This window comes from Notolepis coatsorum, assembly GCF_963971535.1.
Source record: "Notolepis coatsorum genome assembly, chromosome: 4".
Classification (NCBI taxonomy): domain Eukaryota; kingdom Metazoa; phylum Chordata; class Actinopteri; order Aulopiformes; family Paralepididae; genus Notolepis; species Notolepis coatsorum.
The window spans coordinates 124262672-124282691 of record NC_140168.1 but is presented as its reverse complement, the minus strand read 5'-3'; positions in this window follow the sequence as shown (position 1 = coordinate 124282691).

Genomic DNA, 20020 nt, shown 5'->3' with positions numbered 1-20020 from the left:
TTGTTTGTACAGTGTCGTCGTCCCCCCAACCCCCTCCAATGTAAATTACCCAGTATGGTTGTCAATATCCCAATGTACCCAACCCCCCCCACACAACCCCACCCAACCTCCTCCAATGTACAGTTTTTACGTCAAATGTATATACTCCCTTTTCTTGACTCTTTTTGTATCACAAACAGTACTGTATTTGCAAATCTGGTATGTCATAAATGTATAGATGTAGCAGTACTGTCTATCTGTATGTCATGTATGTCATATATGTCCTGATGAATTGAAAATGGGGGACCCTGATGTAAACAAGACGAAAGTCTTTCTCTGGTCTGCATCCCCTTAACAATTGTGTGTATTGAGCTGTACTGTATTGTACCCATTCTGCAATCTGTTAATAAAGTTTTCAATCAATCAATCAATCAATCATTTGTAGAGCCATGTGTAGAGCCATGTGTTGAGCGTGTGGGGCCATGTGTAGGCAATGTGTAGAGCCACGTGTAGAGCCATGTGTAGGCCATGTGTAGGCCATGTGTAGAAGTCAAGTTAGACCGTCCTCACAATAGTTGACACTGGGTGCTGCAATCCCGAAGATAAATGTAGAATAAAGCAGGAAGCCGGACCAGCACTCTCAGGTTTCAAATTTTAATTGCAGCCGGATACATACATGTTTCAGAACCAATGTGTTCCTTCTTCAGTGTTGATGGCTAGCAGTATTAGTTTAGGAAAAATGCTGGCTATATACAAGGTGGGCAGGAAGTGACATCAAAAACAGGTGTGCCTGGGATTACTGGTTAACTTTGACCCTAGGAAGGACATTTAAATATGGAGTCAATTCCTAAATAATAATAATAATAATAATAATAATAATAACTTTATTTGTATAGCACTTTTCATACAGAGGTTGCAGTTCAAAGTGCTTCACAACAGTAAAAAATACAGGCATAAGCGGGCATAAAAAGATAGACAGGTAGCAAGGTATGGCAAATCACAGTGTTTCACATTAGGATCTAGCATCCCAATAGGCTCTCTGCTTACAGTTTTCAGTAACACAAATAGTAAAAATAGTTTAAAATGATTCAGTTTAAAAATAGTCAAAAAATTATAGAACGGACATAAAAAATACAGGCATGAGCGAGCATAGCAAGGTATGGCAAATCACAGTGTTTCACATTAGGATCTAGCATCCTAATAGGCTGTCTATTCAGTAATACAAATAATCACAGTGTTTCACATTTGGATCTAGCAAATAATAAAAATAGTTTAAAATGATTCAGTTTAAAAATAGTCATCAGTAGGAAGTAAAAAGTGCAATGACCGACACATGAATTTGATAGGCAGTGTATAAGAGTAGGCAGGGTAAGAATAGTGCAGGTAAATACAAGTTGTGTCAGGATATCCTTGATGTTTCCTCTTGCCACTAGGTGGTAGCAGATATCTATCAGTGAAATGCCTGAGCAAAGAGGTTTTAAGTAGGGATGTCCGATATTATCGGCCGACCGATATTATCGGCCGATATCGGCAGTAAAATGTGATATCGGAAAATATTGGTATCGGTAAAAAAAATTCAAAAAACAATAACAATATTTGTTATATAAATATCCAGTGAAATTATTAGTTACCTGAAATTATTCAGTTTTTGGGGGGGGGGGGGGGGAAACCCTGCATATATCGGTATCGGCTGATATCGGTTGATATCGGTATCGGAAATTAAGAGTTGGACAATATCGGAATATCGGTATCGGTAAAAAAGCCAATATCGAGCATCCCTAGTTTTAAGCTGTCTTTTAAAGATGTCTAGCGAAAATACACGTGACAATAGTGGTGGTTGTAGGGTGTTTGAGCTTGTAGCGCTAGTTAGCTCATAGCTATCGTTAGCTTCTAACGGTGTATACACAATATGTACAACGACACAATGATCAAAACCTTATAAATACTATTGTCATGTCCATAAGTTCCCTGGCAGAATACTTGTGAGGACAAGGGTATACAAGGAGGAGAGAACCATTTTAAATCGGGTATTCATGCTGGCTAACAAGCTGGGTAGCTATGAGCTAACTAGCGCTACAAGCTCAAACACCCTACAACCACCACTATTGTCGCGTCCACAAGCTCCCCTGGCAGAACACCAGCAAAGACAAAGGCACACAAAGAGGAGAGAACCACCCCAAATCGGGCACTCGAGCCGGCCAACAAGCGACCTGCGTCTATGCCTTCTACATCGGGCATTCATGCTGGCTAACAAGCTGGGTGTCGTGGTATGGCGTTAGCACAACAATAGCTACCAAGCTAAGCTACGTTACCTTCTAACGGTGTATACACAATATGTACAATGACACAATGATTTACATTATTACATATGGTAACGTGGTTGTGGCTTTTACAAATAGTGGTTAGCTTTAGAGATGGATGGCTATGATCACGGAGCAATAGTGCTGTTAGGTGAAACAGATAGAGCTTCATTCATCACTCGGCTAGTAGTAGCAAGGCTCTCTGGCTGCCGCTAGCTGGCGTGTGACTCTCAGGCGTAAGCGGGGTAAGGGGGGCGTGCTAGCGTAGGGTCACGTGGGCTTAGTGGCCAATCAGGCGAACCCGGAAACCGAAATCCGACTAAATCCGTTGCGGAAGTGATACACGCTTCCTGCCCACCTTGTATATAGCCACCATTTTGCCTAAAAACTAATACTGCTAGCCATCAACACTGAAGAAGGAACACATTGGTTCTGTTGGGCCATGTGTAGGGCCATGTATCCGGCTGCAATTAAAATTTGAAACCTGAGAGTGCTGGTCCGGCTTCCTGCTTTATTCTACATAGGCCATGTGTAGAGCCATGTGTAGAGCCATGTGTAGAGCCAACTAGGCCATGTGTAGAGCCATGTGTAGGCCATGTGTAGGCCATGTGTAGGGCCATGTGTAGAGCCATGTGTAGGGCCATGTGTAGAGCCATGTGTAGGCCATGTGTAGGCCATGTGTAGGCCATGTGTAGGGCCATGTGTAGAGCCATCTGTAGGGCCATGTGTAGAGCCATGTGTAGGGCCATGTGTTGAGTGTGTAGGGCCATGTGTAGGGCCATGTGTAGGGCCATGTGTTGAGTGTGTAGGGCCATGTGTAGGGCCATGTGTAGGGCCATGTGTTGGGCCATGTGTAGGGCCATGTGTAGGACCATGTGTAGGGCCATGTGTAGGGCCATGTGTAGGGCCATGTGTAGAGCCATGTGTTGGGCCATGTGTAGAGCCATGTGTAGAGCCATGTGTAGGGCCATGTGTAGGGCCATGTGTAGGGCCATGTGTAGAGCCATGTGTAGAGCCATCTGTAGAGCCATGTGTAGAGCCATGTGTAGGGCCATGTGTAGGGCCATGTGTAGGCCATGTGTAGCGCCATGTGTAGGCCATGTGTAGAGCCATGTGTAGGGCCATGTGTAGGCCATGTGTAGAGCCATGTGTAGGCCATGTGTAGGCCATGTGTAGGGCCATTTGTAGAGCCATGTGTAGGGCCATGTGTAGGGCCATGTGTAGAGTCATGTGTAGGGCCATGTGTACGGCCATGTGTAGGGCCATGTGTAGGCCATGTGTATGGCCATGTGTAGAGCCATGTGTAGGGCCATGTGTAGAGCCATGTGTAGGGCCATGTGTAGGGCCATGTGTTGGGCCATGTGTAGGGCCATGTGTAGAGCCATGTGTAGGGCCATGTGTAGAGCCATGTGTAGAGCCATGTGTATAGCCATGTGTTGAGCCATGTGTAGGCCATGTGTTGAGCCATGTGTAGGGCCATGTGTTGAGCATGTGGGGCCATGTGTAGAGCCATGTGTAGGGCCATGTGTAAGGCCATGTGTAGGGCCATGTGTAGATCCATGTGTAGAGCCATGTGTAGAGCCATGTGTAGGCCATGTGTAGAGCCATGTGTAGGGCCATGTGTAGAGCCATGTGTAGGGCCATGTGTAGGCCATGTGTAGAGCCATGTGTAGGCCATGTGTAGGCCATGTGTAGGCCATGTGTAGAGCCATGTGTAGGGCCATGTGTAGGGCCATGTGTACGTCCATGTGTAGGGCCATGTGTAGAGCCATGTGTAGGACCATGTGTAGGCCATGTGTTGGGCCATGTGTAGAGCCATGTGTAGGGCCATGTGTTGAGCATGTGGAGCCATGTGTAGAGCCATGTGTAGGGCCATGTGTAAGGCCATGTGTAGGGCCATGTGTAGAGCCATGTGTAGAGCCATGTGTAGGGCCATGTGTAGGCCATGTGTAGAGCCATGTGTAGGGCCATGTGTAGAGCCATGTGTAGAGCCATCTGTAGAGCCATGTGTAGAGCCATGTGTAGGGCCATGTGTAGGCCATGTGTAGCGCCATGTGTAGGCCATGTGTAGAGCCATGTGTAGGGCCATGTGTAGGCCATGTGTAGAGCCATGTGTAGGCCATGTGTAGGCCATGTGTAGGGCCATGTGTAGAGCCATGTGTAGGGCCATGTGTAGGGCCATGTTTAGAGTCATGTGTAGGGCCATGTGTACGGCCATGTGTAGGGCCATGTGTATGCCATGTGTATGGCCATGTGTAGAGCCATGTGTAGGGCCATGTGTAGAGCCATGTGTAGAGCCATGTGTAGGGCCATGTGTAGGGCCATGTGTTGGGCCATGTGTAGAGCCATGTGTAGGGCCATGTGTAGAGCCATGTGTAGAGCCATGTGTAGAGCCATGTGTTGAGCCATGTGTAGGCCATGTGTTGAGCCATGTGTAGGGCCATGTGTTGGCCATGTGTAGGGCCATGTGTAAGGCCATGTGTAGGGCCATGTGTAGAGCCATGTGTAGAGCCATGTGTAGAGCCATGTGTATGCCATGTGTAGAGCCATGTGTAGGGCCATGTGTAGAGCCATGTGTAGAGCCATGTGTAGGGCCATGTGTAGGCCATGTGTAGAGCCATGTGTAGGCCATGTGTAGGCCATGTGTAGAGCCATGTGTAGGGCCATGTGTAGGGCCATGTGTAGAGCCATGTGTAGGGCCATGTGTACGTCCATGTGTAGAGCCATGTGTAGAGCCATGTGTAGGACCATGTGTAGGCCATGTTTTGGGCCATGTGTAGAGCCATGTGTAGGGCCATGTGTTGAGCCATGTGTAGGGCCATGTGTAGACCATGTGTAGGGCCATGTGTAAGCCATGTGTAGAGCCATGTGTACGGCCATGTGTAGGGCCATGTGTAGAGCCATGTGTAGGGCCATGTGTAGAGCCATGTGTAGGACCATGTGTAGAGCCATGTGTAGGCCATGTGTAGGCCATGTGTAGGGCCATGTGTTGAGCCAGGTGTAGAGCCATGTGTAGAGCCATGTGTAGAGCCATGTGTAGGCCATGTGTAGCCATGTGTAGGGCCATGTGTTGAGCCATGTGTAGAGCCATGTCTATAGCCATGTGTAGGGCCATGTGTAGGACCATGTGTAGGGCCATGTGTAGGGCCATGTGTAGGGCCATGTATAGGGCCATGTGTAGAGCCATGTGTAGGACCATGTGTAGAGCCATGTGTAGGCCATGTGTAGCCATGTGTAGGGCCATGTGTTGAGCCATGTGTAGAGCCATGTGTATAGCCATGTGTAGGGCCATGTGTAGGACCATGTGTAGGGCCATGTGTAGGGCCATGTGTAGAGCCATGTGTAGGGCCATGTGTAGGGCCATGTGTAGGGCCATGTGTAGAGCCATGTGTAGAGCCATGTGTAGGGCCATGTGTATAGCCATGTGTAGGGCCATGTGTTGAGCCATGTGTAGAGCCATGTCTAGAGCCATGTGTAGGACCATGTGTAGAGCCATGTGTAGGACCATGTGTAGGGCCATGTGTAGAGCCATGTGTTGAGCCATGTGAAGGGCCATGTGTAGAGCCATGTGTAGAGTGTGTGGGGCCATGTGTAGAGCCATGTGTAGGGCCATGTGTAGAGCCATGTGTAGAGCCATGTGTAGGGCCATGTGTAGAGCCATGTGTTGGGCCGTGTGTAGGGCCATGTGTAGGGCCATGTGTAGGGCCATGTGTTGAGTGTGTGGGGCCATGTGTAGGGCCATGTGTAGGGCCATGTGTAGGCCATGTGTAGGGCCATGTGTAGGGCCATGTGTTGGGCCATGTGTGGGCCATGTGTAGAGCCATGTGTACGCCATGTGTAGGGACATGTGTAGGGCCATGTGTAGGGCCATGTGTAGGGCCATGTGTAGGGCCATGTGTATAGCCATGTGTAGGGCCATGTGTAGAGCCATGTGTAGGGCCATGTGTAGGGCCATGTGTAGGGCCATGTGTAGAGCCATGCATAGGGCCATGTGTAGGGCCATGTGTAGGACCATGTGTAGAGCCATGTGTAGGGCCATGTGTAGGGGCATGTGTAGAGCCATGTGTAGGCCATGTGTTGAGCCATGTGTAGGGCCATGTGTAGGGCCATGTGTAGAGCCATGTGTAGGACCATGTGTAGGGCCATGTGTAGAGCCATGTGTAGAGCCATGTGTAGAGGCATGTGTAGAGCCATGTGTAGGGCCATGTGTAGAGCCATGTGTAGAGCCATGTGTAGGGCCATGTGTAGAGCCATGTGTAGAGTGTGTGGGGCCATGTGTAGAGCCATGTGTAGGCCATGTGTAGAGCCATGTGTAGGCCATGTCTAGGGCCATGTGTAGGGCCATGTGTAGGGCCATGTGTAGAGCCATGTGTGGGGCCATGTTTAGAGCCATGTGTAGAAACATGTGTAGGCCATGTGTAGGGCCATGTGCTGAGTGTTTAGGGCCATGTGTAGGGCCATGTGTAGGGCCATGTGTTGAGTGTGTTGGGCCACGTGTTGGGCCATGTGTTGAGCCATGTGTTGAGCCATGTCTTGAGCCATGTGTAGGCCATGTGTTGAGCCATGTGTAGGGCCATGTGTTGAGCATGTGGGGCCATGTGTAGAGCCATGTGTAGGGCCATGTGTAGGGCCATGTGTAGGCCATGTGTATAGCCATGTGTAGGGCCATGTGTAGAGCCATGTGTAGAACCAGGTGTAGGCCATGTGTTGGGCCATGTGTAGAGCCATGTGTAGGGCCATGTGTAGGCCATGTGTAGAGCCATGTGTAGGCCATGTGTAGGCCATGTGTAGAGCCATGTGTAGGGCCATGTGTAGGGCCATGTGTAGAGCCAAGTGTAGGGCCATGTATACGTCCATGTGTAGGGCCATGTGTAGAGCCATGTGTAGAACCATGTGTAGGCCATGTGTTGGGCCATGTGTAGAGCCATGTGTAGGGCCATGTGTTGAGCCATGTGTAGGGCCATGTGTAGACCATGTGTAGGGCCATGTGTAGGCCATGTGTAGAGCCATGTTTACGGCCATGTGTAGGGCCATGTGTAGAGCCATGTGTAGGGCCATGTGTAGAGCCATGTGTAGGACCATGTGTAGAGCCATGTGTAGGCCATGTGTAGGCCATGTGTAGGGCCATGTGTTGAGCCATGTGTAGAGCCATGTGTAGAGCCATGTGTAGGCCATGTGTATAGCCATGTGTAGGGCCATGTGTAGAGCCATGTGTAGAACCAGGTGTAGGCCATGTGTTGGGCCATGTGTAGAGCCATGTGTAGGGCCATGTGTAGGCCATGTGTAGAGCCATGTGTAGGCCATGTGTAGGCCATGTGTAGAGCCATGTGTAGGGCCATGTGTAGGGCCATGTGTAGAGCCAAGTGTAGGGCCATGTATATGTCCATGTGTAGGGCCATGTGTAGAGCCATGTGTAGAACCATGTGTAGGCCATGTGTTGGGCCATGTGTAGAGCCATGTGTAGGGCCATGTGTTGTGCCATGTGTAGGGCCATGTGTAGACCATGTGTAGGGCCATGTGTAGGCCATGTGTAGAGCCATGTTTACGGCCATGTGTAGAGCCATGTGTAGAGCCATGTGTAGGGCCATGTGTAGAGCCATGTGTAGGACCATGTGTAGAGCCATGTGTAGGCCATGTGTTGAGCCATGTGTAGAGCCATGTGTAGAGCCATGTGTAGGGCCATGTCTAGTCCATGTGTTGAGCATGTGGGGCCATGTGTAGGCCATGTGTAGAGCCATGTGTAGAGCTATGTGTAGGCCATGTGTAGAGCCATGTGTAGGGCCATGTGTAGGCCATGTGTAGAGCCATGTGTAGGGCCATGTGTACGGCCATGTGTAGGGCCATGTGTAGGCCATGTGTATGACCATGTGTAGGCTATGTGTTGGGCCATGTGTAGAGCCATGTGTAGGGCCATGTGTTGAGTCATGTGTAGGGCCATGTGTAGACCATGTGTAGGGCCATGTGTAGACCATGTGTAGAGCCATGTGTAGACCCATGTGTAGAGCCATGTGTAGGGCCATGTGTAGGCCATGTGTAGAGCCATGTGTAGGCCCTGTGTAGAGGCATGTGTAGGGCCATGTGTTGAGCGTGTGGGGCCATGTGTAGAACCATGTCTAGAGCCATGTGTAGGGTCATGTGTAGGACCATGTGTTGAGCGTGTGGGGCCATGTGTAGAGCCATGTGTAGGGCCATGTGTAGGGCCATGTGTAGGGCCATGTGTAGGGCCATGTGTAGAGCCATGTGTAGAGCCATGTGTAGGGCCATGTTTAGGGCCATGTGTAGAGCCAGGCGTAGGGCCATGTGTAGGGCCATGTGTAGATCCAAGTGTAGGGCCATGTGTAGAGCCATGTGTTGAGCCATGTGAAGGGCCATGTGTAGAGCCATGTGTAGAGTGTGTGGGGCCATGTGTAGAGCCATGTGTAGGGCCATGTGTAGAGCCATGTGTAGAGCCATGTGTAGGGCCATGTGTAGAGCCATGTGTTGGGCCATGTGTAGGGCCATGTGTAGGGCCATGTGTAGGGCCATGTGTTGAGCGTGTGGGGCCATGTGTAGGGCCATGTGTAGGGCCATGTGTAGGCCATGTGTAGGGCCATGTGTAGGGCCATGTGTTGGGCCATGTGTGGGCCATGTGTAGAGCCATGTGTACGCCATGTGTAGGGACATGTGTAGGGCCATGTGTAGGGCCATGTGTAGGGCCATGTGTATAGCCATGTGTAGGGCCATGTGTAGAGCCATGTGTAGGGCCATGTGTAGGGCCATGTGTAGGGCCATGTGTAGAGCCATGCATAGGGCCATGTGTAGGGCCATGTGTAGGGCCATGTGTAGAGCCATGTGTAGGGCCATGTGTAGGGCCATGTGTAGAGCCATGTGTAGGGCCATGTGTAGAGCCATGTGTAGGCCATGTGTTGAGCCATGTGTAGGGCCATGTGTAGGGCCATGTGTAGAGCCATGTGTAGGACCATGTGTAGGGCCATGTGTAGAGCCATGTGTAGAGCCATGTGTAGAGGCATGTGTAGAGCCATGTGTAGGGCCATGTGTAGAGCCATGTGTAGAGCCATGTGTAGGGCCATGTGTAGAGCCATGTGTAGAGTGTGTGGGGCCATGTGTAGAGCCATGTGTAGGCCATGTGTAGAGCCATGTGTAGGCCATGTCTAGGGCCATGTGTAGGGCCATGTGTAGGGCCATGTGTAGAGCCATGTGTGGGGCCATGTTTAGAGCCATGTGTAGAAACATGTGTAGGCCATGTGTAGGGCCATGTGCTGAGTGTTTAGGGCCATGTGTAGGGCCATGTGTAGGGCCATGTGTTGGGCCATGTGTTGGGCCATGTGTTGAGCCATGTGTTGAGCCATGTCTTGAGCCATGTGTAGGCCATGTGTTGAGCCATGTGTAGGGCCATGTGTTGAGCATGTGGGGCCATGTGTAGAGCCATGTGTAGGGCCATGTGTAGGGCCATGTGTAGGGCCATGTGTAGAGCCATGTGTAGGCCATGTGTATAGCCATGTGTAGGGCCATGTGTAGAGCCATGTGTAGAACCAGGTGTAGGCCATGTGTTGGGCCATGTGTAGAGCCATGTGTAGGGCCATGTGTAGGCCATGTGTAGAGCCATGTGTAGGCCATGTGTAGGCCATGTGTAGAGCCATGTGTAGGGCCATGTGTAGGGCCATGTGTAGAGCCAAGTGTAGGGCCATGTATACGTCCATGTGTAGGGCCATGTGTAGAGCCATGTGTAGAACCATGTGTAGGCCATGTGTTGGGCCATGTGTAGAGCCATGTGTAGGGCCATGTGTTGAGCCATGTGTAGGGCCATGTGTAGACCATGTGTAGGGCCATGTGTAGGCCATGTGTAGAGCCATGTTTACGGCCATGTGTAGGGCCATGTGTAGAGCCATGTGTAGGGCCATGTGTAGAGCCATGTGTAGGACCATGTGTAGAGCCATGTGTAGGCCATGTGTAGGCCATGTGTAGGGCCATGTGTTGAGCCATGTGTAGAGCCATGTGTAGAGCCATGTGTAGGCCATGTGTATAGCCATGTGTAGGGCCATGTGTAGAGCCATGTGTAGAACCAGGTGTAGGCCATGTGTTGGGCCATGTGTAGAGCCATGTGTAGGGCCATGTGTAGGCCATGTGTAGAGCCATGTGTAGGCCATGTGTAGGCCATGTGTAGAGCCATGTGTAGGGCCATGTGTAGGGCCATGTGTAGAGCCAAGTGTAGGGCCATGTATACGTCCATGTGTAGGGCCATGTGTAGAGCCATGTGTAGAACCATGTGTAGGCCATGTGTTGGGCCATGTGTAGAGCCATGTGTAGGGCCATGTGTTGTGCCATGTGTAGGGCCATGTGTAGACCATGTGTAGGGCCATGTGTAGGCCATGTGTAGAGCCATGTTTACGGCCATGTGTAGGGCCATGTGTAGAGCCATGTGTAGGGCCATGTGTAGAGCCATGTGTAGGACCATGTGTAGAGCCATGTGTAGGCCATGTGTAGGCCATGTGTAGGGCCATGTGTTGAGCCATGTGTAGAGCCATGTGTAGAGCCATGTGTAGGGCCATGTCTAGTCCATGTGTTGAGCATGTGGGGCCATGTGTAGGCCATGTGTAGAGCCATGTGTAGAGCTATGTGTAGGCCATGTGTAGAGCCATGTGTAGGGCCATGTGTAGGCCATGTGTAGAGCCATGTGTAGGGCCATGTGTACGGCCATGTGTAGGGCCATGTGTAGGCCATGTGTATGACCATGTGTAGGCTATGTGTTGGGCCATGTGTAGAGCCATGTGTAGGGCCATGTGTTGAGCCATGTGTAGGGCCATGTGTAGACCATGTGTAGGGCCATGTGTAGACCATGTGTAGAGCCATGTGTAGACCCATGTGTAGAGCCATGTGTAGGGCCATGTGTAGGCCATGTGTAGAGCCATGTGTAGGCCCTGTGTAGAGGCATGTGTAGGGCCATGTGTTGAGCGTGTGGGGCCATGTGTAGAACCATGTCTAGAGCCATGTGTAGGGCCATGTGTAGGACCATGTGTTGAGCGTGTGGGGCCATGTGTAGAGCCATGTGTAGGGCCATGTGTAGGGCCATGTGTAGGGCCATGTGTAGGGCCATGTGTAGAGCCATGTGTAGAGCCATGTGTAGGGCCATGTGTAGAGCCATGTGTAGAGTGTGTGGGGCCATGTGTAGGGCCATGTGTAGGGCCATGTGTAGGGCCCTGTGTAGGCCATGTGTAGAGCCATGTTTACGGCCATGTGTAGGGCCATGTGTAGGGCCCTACACATGGCTCTACACATGGCTCTACACATGGCTCTACACATGGCTCTACACATGGCCCTACACATGGCCCTACACATGGCCCCACACACTCTACACATGGCTCTACACATGGCCCTTCACATGGCTCAACACATGGCTCTACACATGGCCCTACACATGGCCCTACACATGGCTCTACACATGGCCCTACACTTGGATCTACACATGGCCCTACACATGGCCCTACGCCTGGCTCTACACATGGCCCTAAACATGGCCCTACACATGGCTCTACACATGGCTCTACACATGGCCCTACACATGGCCCTACACATGGCTCTACACATGGCCTACACATGGCCCAACACATGGCCCTACACATGGCCCTACACATGGCTCTACACATGGCCCTACACATGGCCCTACACATGGCCCAACACATGGCTCTACACATGGCCCTACACATGGCTCTACACATGGCTCTACACATGGCCCTACACATGGCTCTACACATGGCCCCACACACTCTACACATGGCTCTACACATGGCCCTACACATGGCTCTACACATGGCCCTACACATGGCTCTACACATGGCCCTACACATGGCCCTACACATGGCTCTACACATGGCCCTACACTTGGCTCTACACATGGCCCTACACATGGCCCTACGCCTGGCTCTACACATGGCCCTACACATGGCCCTACACATGGCTCAACACATGGCTCTACACATGGCCTACACATGGCCCTGCACATGGCCCTACACATGGCTCAACACATGGCCTACACATGGCTCTACACATGGTCCTACCCATGGCTCTACACATGGCCCTGCACATGGCCCTACACATGGCTCTACACATGGCCCTACACTTGGCTCTACACATGGCCCTACACATGGCCCTATGCCTGGCTCTACACATGGCCCTACACATGGCCCTACACATGGCTCTACACATGGCCCTACACATGGCCCTACACATGGCTCTACACATGGCTCTACACATGGCCCTACACATGGCTCAACACATGGCTCTACACATGATCTACACATGGCCCTACACATGGCTCAACAAATGGCCTACACATGGCTCTACACATGTGTAGGCCATATGTAGAGCCATGTGTAGGGCATGTGTATGCCATGTGTTGAGCGTGTGTAGGCCATGTGTAGGCCATGTGTAGGGCCATGTGTAGGCCATGTGTTGAGAGTGTAGGGCCATGTGTAGGCCATGTGTTGAGCCATGTGTCTGAGCATGTGGGGCCATGTATTTAGCATGTGGGGCCATGTGTACGCCATGTGTTGGGCCATGTGCCTGAGCGTCACGTGAACCTACGCGCTGCTCATCACTTTCTTTCTTTCAGCTTCAGCTTTGACCACATGTTTGTGAGCGTCGCCTGGGTTGAGCTTATTTTCCAATTATAAAAGGAAACAGTGACTTCTGAGAATATCAGTTAGGGACACAATGTGTATAAACTGTTTTGTTTATCATTTTGGTCCAATGAGAACACCGCAATAACCCTACAGGAACCGGCAACCTAAATGGAAAGCCGCTGCGGGCTTCTTTGAGTAGAGTTGAGTTGAGAGTGATGTCCTAGTTGTGGTTTACCCCCCTAAAATGGAATATCAGCAACCATTGTCAAAATGTACATTGCTGTAGTTTTTACTCTGAGCCATTCACTACTCACTATGCATATTATTGGTTTGACCGGTTGTGAAAGTCAGGTAAATATCACTCTACTTGGTTTTTATTGGGTGCAGTTATTATTCAGGAAACTGAAGTATTCCTTCTTTGAGTTGACACTGGTAAATACTGTATCCAAATAGATCAGTTTATATTGGGATGAGGTGTGCAGCCAACTTATCCATTTTCTTTTTACCTTTCTTTTTACATTTGACATTACTAAATTACGTTCACTAGCATGCTTAGCGATGCGTGACGTCAAATCAAATCAAATGTATTTGTAAAGCCAGAGATCACAAGGTAATGCCCCCATGGGCTGGACAGGTCTTAAATCAAGAAGAAACATCACAATAAATCAAGAACAAAAACCACCATAAAATCCAAATATGCAACAGACATAGCCCAGCGATGAAAAGGAAAAACTCACAAAAAACCTAGCAATAAGAAAAAAGAGAGAAACCGTAGAAGGGACGTTCAAAGGGGGATCCCCCAACTTGGATGTTGGTGATAATAGTGTTGCTATGGATAAACAGGCGAATAGTTGGTATATATGTACATATACGTGTAATAAAACATATATATGTACATGCAGTAGCAACTGGGGTACATACGAACATTTTGAAAGATTTAAATAGAATAGAGCTAAGAACAACAACAACAAAAGAAAAAACATAGAGGAACGAGCCTCGGAGCTCAAAATATCACAGTCATATTCCATTTGGATGAATGTATGCGTCGTGTATGTATTCCGCTCGGATCCATTTGACATTTTCTCAATGTCTCAAATACTAACACTACAGTAGATCAGGTACTGGATGGCCTGGAAGCCGTCTCTATCTGTGGCTAACCAGGTAGACGTCTTCTGCAGACGGATCTCTCTATATGACCCTGTGTGGCTGCTCCCTCAAAGGTTGGCGTCTCTACGCACGTGTCTGATGACGACGTCTCTCCCAGTAGCCTATAGTCACAAACAGGGAAGTGAGACACACACCACAATGCCACTTCCTCATGCCTCTCTGGACCAGAACATTTGGTTTTCACACAAAGCTGACATTGTTCACTATATCCAAAGGTCATTATTATCCCTTATGTCGATAGCAAACATGTCAAGGGCACCGTGTACAGTAGCTCTGGGGCATTAGCTCCACGTTAGTCAAATATGATTCTTGGAGTTCTGTTTAGGTCAAGACCACACCAAAATAGTTGTTCCGATATAAACCTTTAACCCTTTCACTGCCACACTACAGAAGGTTAACCCTTTACTATCACACTGGGTAGTGTGATAGTAAAGGGTTACCCTTCTGTAGTGTGGCAGTGGAAGGGTTAACCTGCTGCATGTGGCAGTGAAAGGGTTAACCTTCTGTATTGTCGCAGTGAAAGGGTTAAACCATTTGGTAGTGCAGCAGTGAAAGGGTTAAAGGAGACCCCCCCCACTCCCCCATCTGATATTCAGATGGCCGTAGAGCTAGAGAAAATCCTTAGCCCTTTCACTGCCACACTACCAAAGGGTTAAAGGAGCTATGGAAAAACCTTAGAACCAGTTGAAACTGGAATCCATGTTTAGGTTATCTGGTAATCACCACACAAACATTAGCAAAAGGTAGCTACAGTAACCGCCGCTAATGCTAACTGGATTGGATTGATAGGGGCACTCATGACATGAATCAATCAATGAATGCCATAATTCTTAGGTAAATCATCTTAAATCAACATGACCTGACACTTGAGGATGATTTAGAGTTCATTTTAAGGTGCTGCTTATTACTTGTAGAGCCCTTCATGGTCTATCACCTGGATACCGTAAAAAGATGTGAATCCCTACCCACATTCAAAACCGCTCTTAAAGAGCACCTACGGGAGACTGCAATTCTAAACTGGCCACCGTAAATGTCCACCCCCCCCTCCAAATAGACAGTCTCCTCCCCACAGTCTAACCCCATCATATGTATATATTCTCTGTTAGGATCTATGGGTAACAGTACAGTATATTTGCATATCGTATATATATCACAAATGTAACAGTACTATATACCTGTATGTCATGTATGTCCCTATGCCATAAATGTCATGATGTCATGTATGTTGTGTATGTCATCAATGTCACTATGAATTGAAAATGGGGGACCATGATGTAAACAAGACAAACCTCTTTCTCTGGTCTGCATCCCCTTAACAATTGTGTGTATTGAGCCGTACTGTATTGTACCCATTCTGCAATCTGTTAAATAAAGTCAGTCATACATTTCAGACATTCTTACACCTCACTCAACTAACCGGGCCCTTAGATCCTCTGACAAACTTTTATTGTCGGTCCCTAGAACCCGACTTGCAACCCGGGGTGATTGGGCCTTTCAGGTAGCTGCTCCCAAACTGTGGAGTGCCCTCCCCTTCTCCCTGAGATCAATAGATACATGAAACTGCTAAAAACTTTACTGTTCAGATGGGCGTTTGGCTAGTCTTATCTTGGTTTTACTTTGCATTATACTTTAGTTGGTGTGTTTTATGTTTTGTTTTTGACTGGAAAGCACTTTGTGATCCTGTATCTTGAAAGGTATAAATAAAATGTACTTAGTTACTAAAATATGTTTTTGAAAACATTTGATGCAAGAGATAGGTAACACATTTGCTGAATCTCGATTCATATTTGATCTGCAATGCCTAGTTTGACGGTTTGTGTTACGGTTTGGTAAAGGTGTTGGACCCAGGTGCAGTGCAGAACAGAGGAGACTGGATGCACGTGCGGGTTTTCAAACAAAGTGATACTCTTTATTGGAGTACACGCATGAACACACGCATGAACACGCATGTGAACACACGCATGAACACACACATGAACACACGCATGAACACACGCATGAACACACACATGAACACACGCATGAACACACGCATGAACACACACATGAACACGCACGTGAACACACACATGAACACGCACGTGAACACGCACGTGAACACGCATGTGAACACGCACATGAACACGCACATGAACACACACATGAACACACACATGAACACGCACATGAACACGCACATGAACACACACATGAACACTCACGTGAACACGCACGTGAACACACACATGAGCACGCACATGAACACGCACGTGAACACACACATGAACACGCACGTGAACACACACATGAACACGTACGTGAACACGCACATGAACACGCACATGAACACGCACCTGAACACACACATGAACACGCACGTGAACACGCACGTGAACACACACGTGAACACACACATGAACACGCACATGAACACGCATATGAACACACACATGAACACACACATGAACACTCACATGAACACACACGTGAACACACACATGAACACACAAATGAACAAAGTTTTTGTATGATTATTGACATATTATAATGTATATAAAAAAACATAAATAACAAAAATGAGCAGGCACTTGGTTTGCTTTTAAATATCTGGGTGAAATGTTCCAACTTATATGGAGTCCTCTGCTGAAAAAGGTTGGGCACTACTAGTTATCTGAGCAGATTCCTGAGATGTAGAGGACATGGCATATTTTATTAAGACAACTAAGTCAGTTCACTACCTGCACAGAAGCAACTTAAAGCAAGTGCACTGGTGTCCTCTCTCTGTGGCACCCTGCCAGGGTTAAAGCTAGACATTAAACATTCAGACATAGCAGATGTCTGACATTACTGACATCTCTGGGGTAAAATGCTGTCAGGACAAGTTGTTATACTATCAAGAGGTGAGGATAGAACAGGTGAACCTGTAGACAAGAGCAGAACACAGAACTGAGGCAGATACAGGAGAAACCCCAGTGATGGGTATAATTATTTAGCAGTGACTGGGCTGAGGAATGGGGTCAAGCTGAAGGGGGAAAAGTTCCCAGGCGAGGGGCTTGGGCTAGAGGTCTGAGGGGAGATCAGACGAGGGGCTTGGGCTAGGGGGCTGAGATGAGGGGAGACCAGACGAGGGGCTTGGGCTAGAGGGGCAGAGCTGAGGGGAGACCAGACGAGGGGCTTGGGCTAGAGGGGCAGAGCTGAGGGGAGACCAGACGAGGGGCTTGGGCTAGAGGGGCAGAGCTGAGGGGAGACCAGACGAGGGGCTTGGGCTAGAGGGGCAGACTGAGGGGAGACCAGACGAGGGGCTTGGGCTAGGGGGCTGAGGGGAGACCAGACGAGGGGCTTGGGCTAGAGGGGCAGAGCTGAGGACAGGAGTTCTGAGTCAGACACTAGAGTCATGTTGGAGAATTGGAGGCACAGGAAAACAGGAATTAGTCACAGGCAAATACTGACGGAACAGTAATCAAAGGCTAGAGCCACGACTAACTGTATAACAGAGTCTACGGTCTGGCATAGTGAAGTCTGGACCGGGTCTTTATGGCTAATTGATGAACAGATGACAAACAACTGATAGCCTGACTCCTGCACACATATCTCAATCAGAGAGAGAGAGAGAGAGAGAGAGAGAGAGAGAGAGAGAGAGAGAGAGAGACCTGGACAAGAGGCAGGGGAACTATGTGAGAATGCTGTTCATCGACTACAGCTCAGCATTCAATACCGTAGTCCCCTCCAAACTCATAGCCAAGCTCAGGGACCTGGGCTTGAACTATGACCTCTGCCAGTGGGTCTTGGACTTCCTGACGGGCAGACCCCAGGTGGTAAGAGCAGGCAACTGCACCTCCTCATCCATCACGCTCAACATAGGGGCCCCCCAGGGCTGTGTTCTGAGCCCCCTCCTCTACTCCCTGTACACACATGACTGCGTAGCACAGCGGAACAACAACACCATCATCAAATTTGCTGATGACACAGTAGTGGTGGGCCTGATCTCTGCCAACGACGAAAGGGCCTACCTGGAAGAGGTAGAGAACCTGTCACAGTGGTGTCAGGAGAACTGCCTCTCCCTGAACGTCAGCAAAACAAAAGAGATTATTGTGGACTTCAGGAGGTCGGGGGTCAAGGACTACAGCCCCCTCAGCATCGACGGGGCACCGGTTGAGAGAGTGAACAGTTTCAAGTACCTCGGAGCCCACATATCCGAGGATTTGACATGGACCACACACATTGACAGTGTTGTGAAGAAGGCACGACAACGCCTCTACTTCCTCAGGCGCCTAAGGAAGTTCCAAGTCAGTCAGAAGATCCTTAGGAACTTCTACTCATGTACAATAGAGAGCATCCTGACTGACAACATCACCTCCTGGTTTGGGAATAGCACTGCACAAGACCGTAGCAGACCGTAGCGAACAACTGCCTCTTTGAACTGCTGCGGTCAGGCAAGCGATACCGGAGTCTTAAGGCGAGCACAGAAAGACTCAGAAGAAGCTTCTATCCCCAGGCCATCAGGCTGCTAAACGAACAATAAGCACTATGCAACAACCATCAAATGCACACAGCACACACACCCACACGCACACACTCACTTAAACAAACAACACACTGCAGCACCCACTCTCCACACTTTAGATCACACAAACACACTTTATATTTATTGATAAAGGATTTGCACTACAACTCGTACACCTACTGTAAATTGTACCTAAATTGCACCTCATCCCATTTCTGCCTTGCACTATATAGTATTGTATATTAGTACACTGCACAGTATTGTATATTATATGGTAACTCAGTTACGTCTATTCTGCATCGAACATTGTACATATGTCTATACTGAACACTGTGACTGTAATTTTGTATTTTATTTTTTTGCGAGGCCCCCCTTCCCGCGAGGCCCTGTGCGACCGCACTGCTCGCACCCCCCCTGAGGCGGCCCTGCCCCCGACACTCAACTAACCGCCTCAGCCAGTCCTTCATACCAGCGGCCATCAGGCTCCACAACAGTGGGGAGGGACTGCTGCCAGACATCCAACTACAACTACTAGGAACCTAGTATCTGAGTCCCACCTAAAAGGACAAAACCTTATGCATACTTTATGTGAATACTGTATACTACATCAGAGCATGTATTTAGCATTTTAGCATCTAGCATGCTTAGATTATATATTAGATTAGATGAGACTATTGGATTATCAGATTATATATTGCATATATTTAGCTTTTAGCATTTTTTGATTATATATTAGATTAGATTTAGACTATGGGATTACTAGATTATATATTGCATATATTTAGCATTTTAGCATTTCGTATCTTTAGATTATCTATTAGATTAGATTTAGATTATTAGATTATATATTGTAACCATATTTATTGTAGGGCAAAATAACTGAGAGGGCATACATACCCTCATCTTGCACCTTGTTGCCCATATGCGCATGTCCAGAGTTACAGTAACTATATTGTATATTGTTTACACTGCCTTTTTATTCTATTTTAATTTTTACTTCTCCACTGTACTACTATTGTGGTATAATTTGGTAAACTATAGCTCCTAAAAGTGTATTGGAATATGTCTCTCATAAGAGAAAAGGTTGTAAGTACATAGGCTTTGGTCAGAAAACAGCTGTCACATGCAGTCAAAGGGCCACGTTAGAACAGGATGTAATCAAGGCAGGGTGTGTGAAGCAGCTTGGAATGTGAGAGACAATAGATGGTCAACAGAAACTGTTTATACAGGAATCTCATGTAGCTGTTATCTCCTGCCCGCGGCCTGGGGACATAGGAGGCAGACCAACTGGTCTGAGTAGTATGGAGGAGGTTTCAAATAGAAATTATCATACAATAACTTAAATGTGTTTTTACTGATTTAGGATGCTTACAAGTAATGTGAAATACCTGCAAATATTACTGTTATGTTGTGCTAAGAATTTGGGACGTAATGATATGAAATATGAAAGATTCTACTAGTTAAAAGTAATA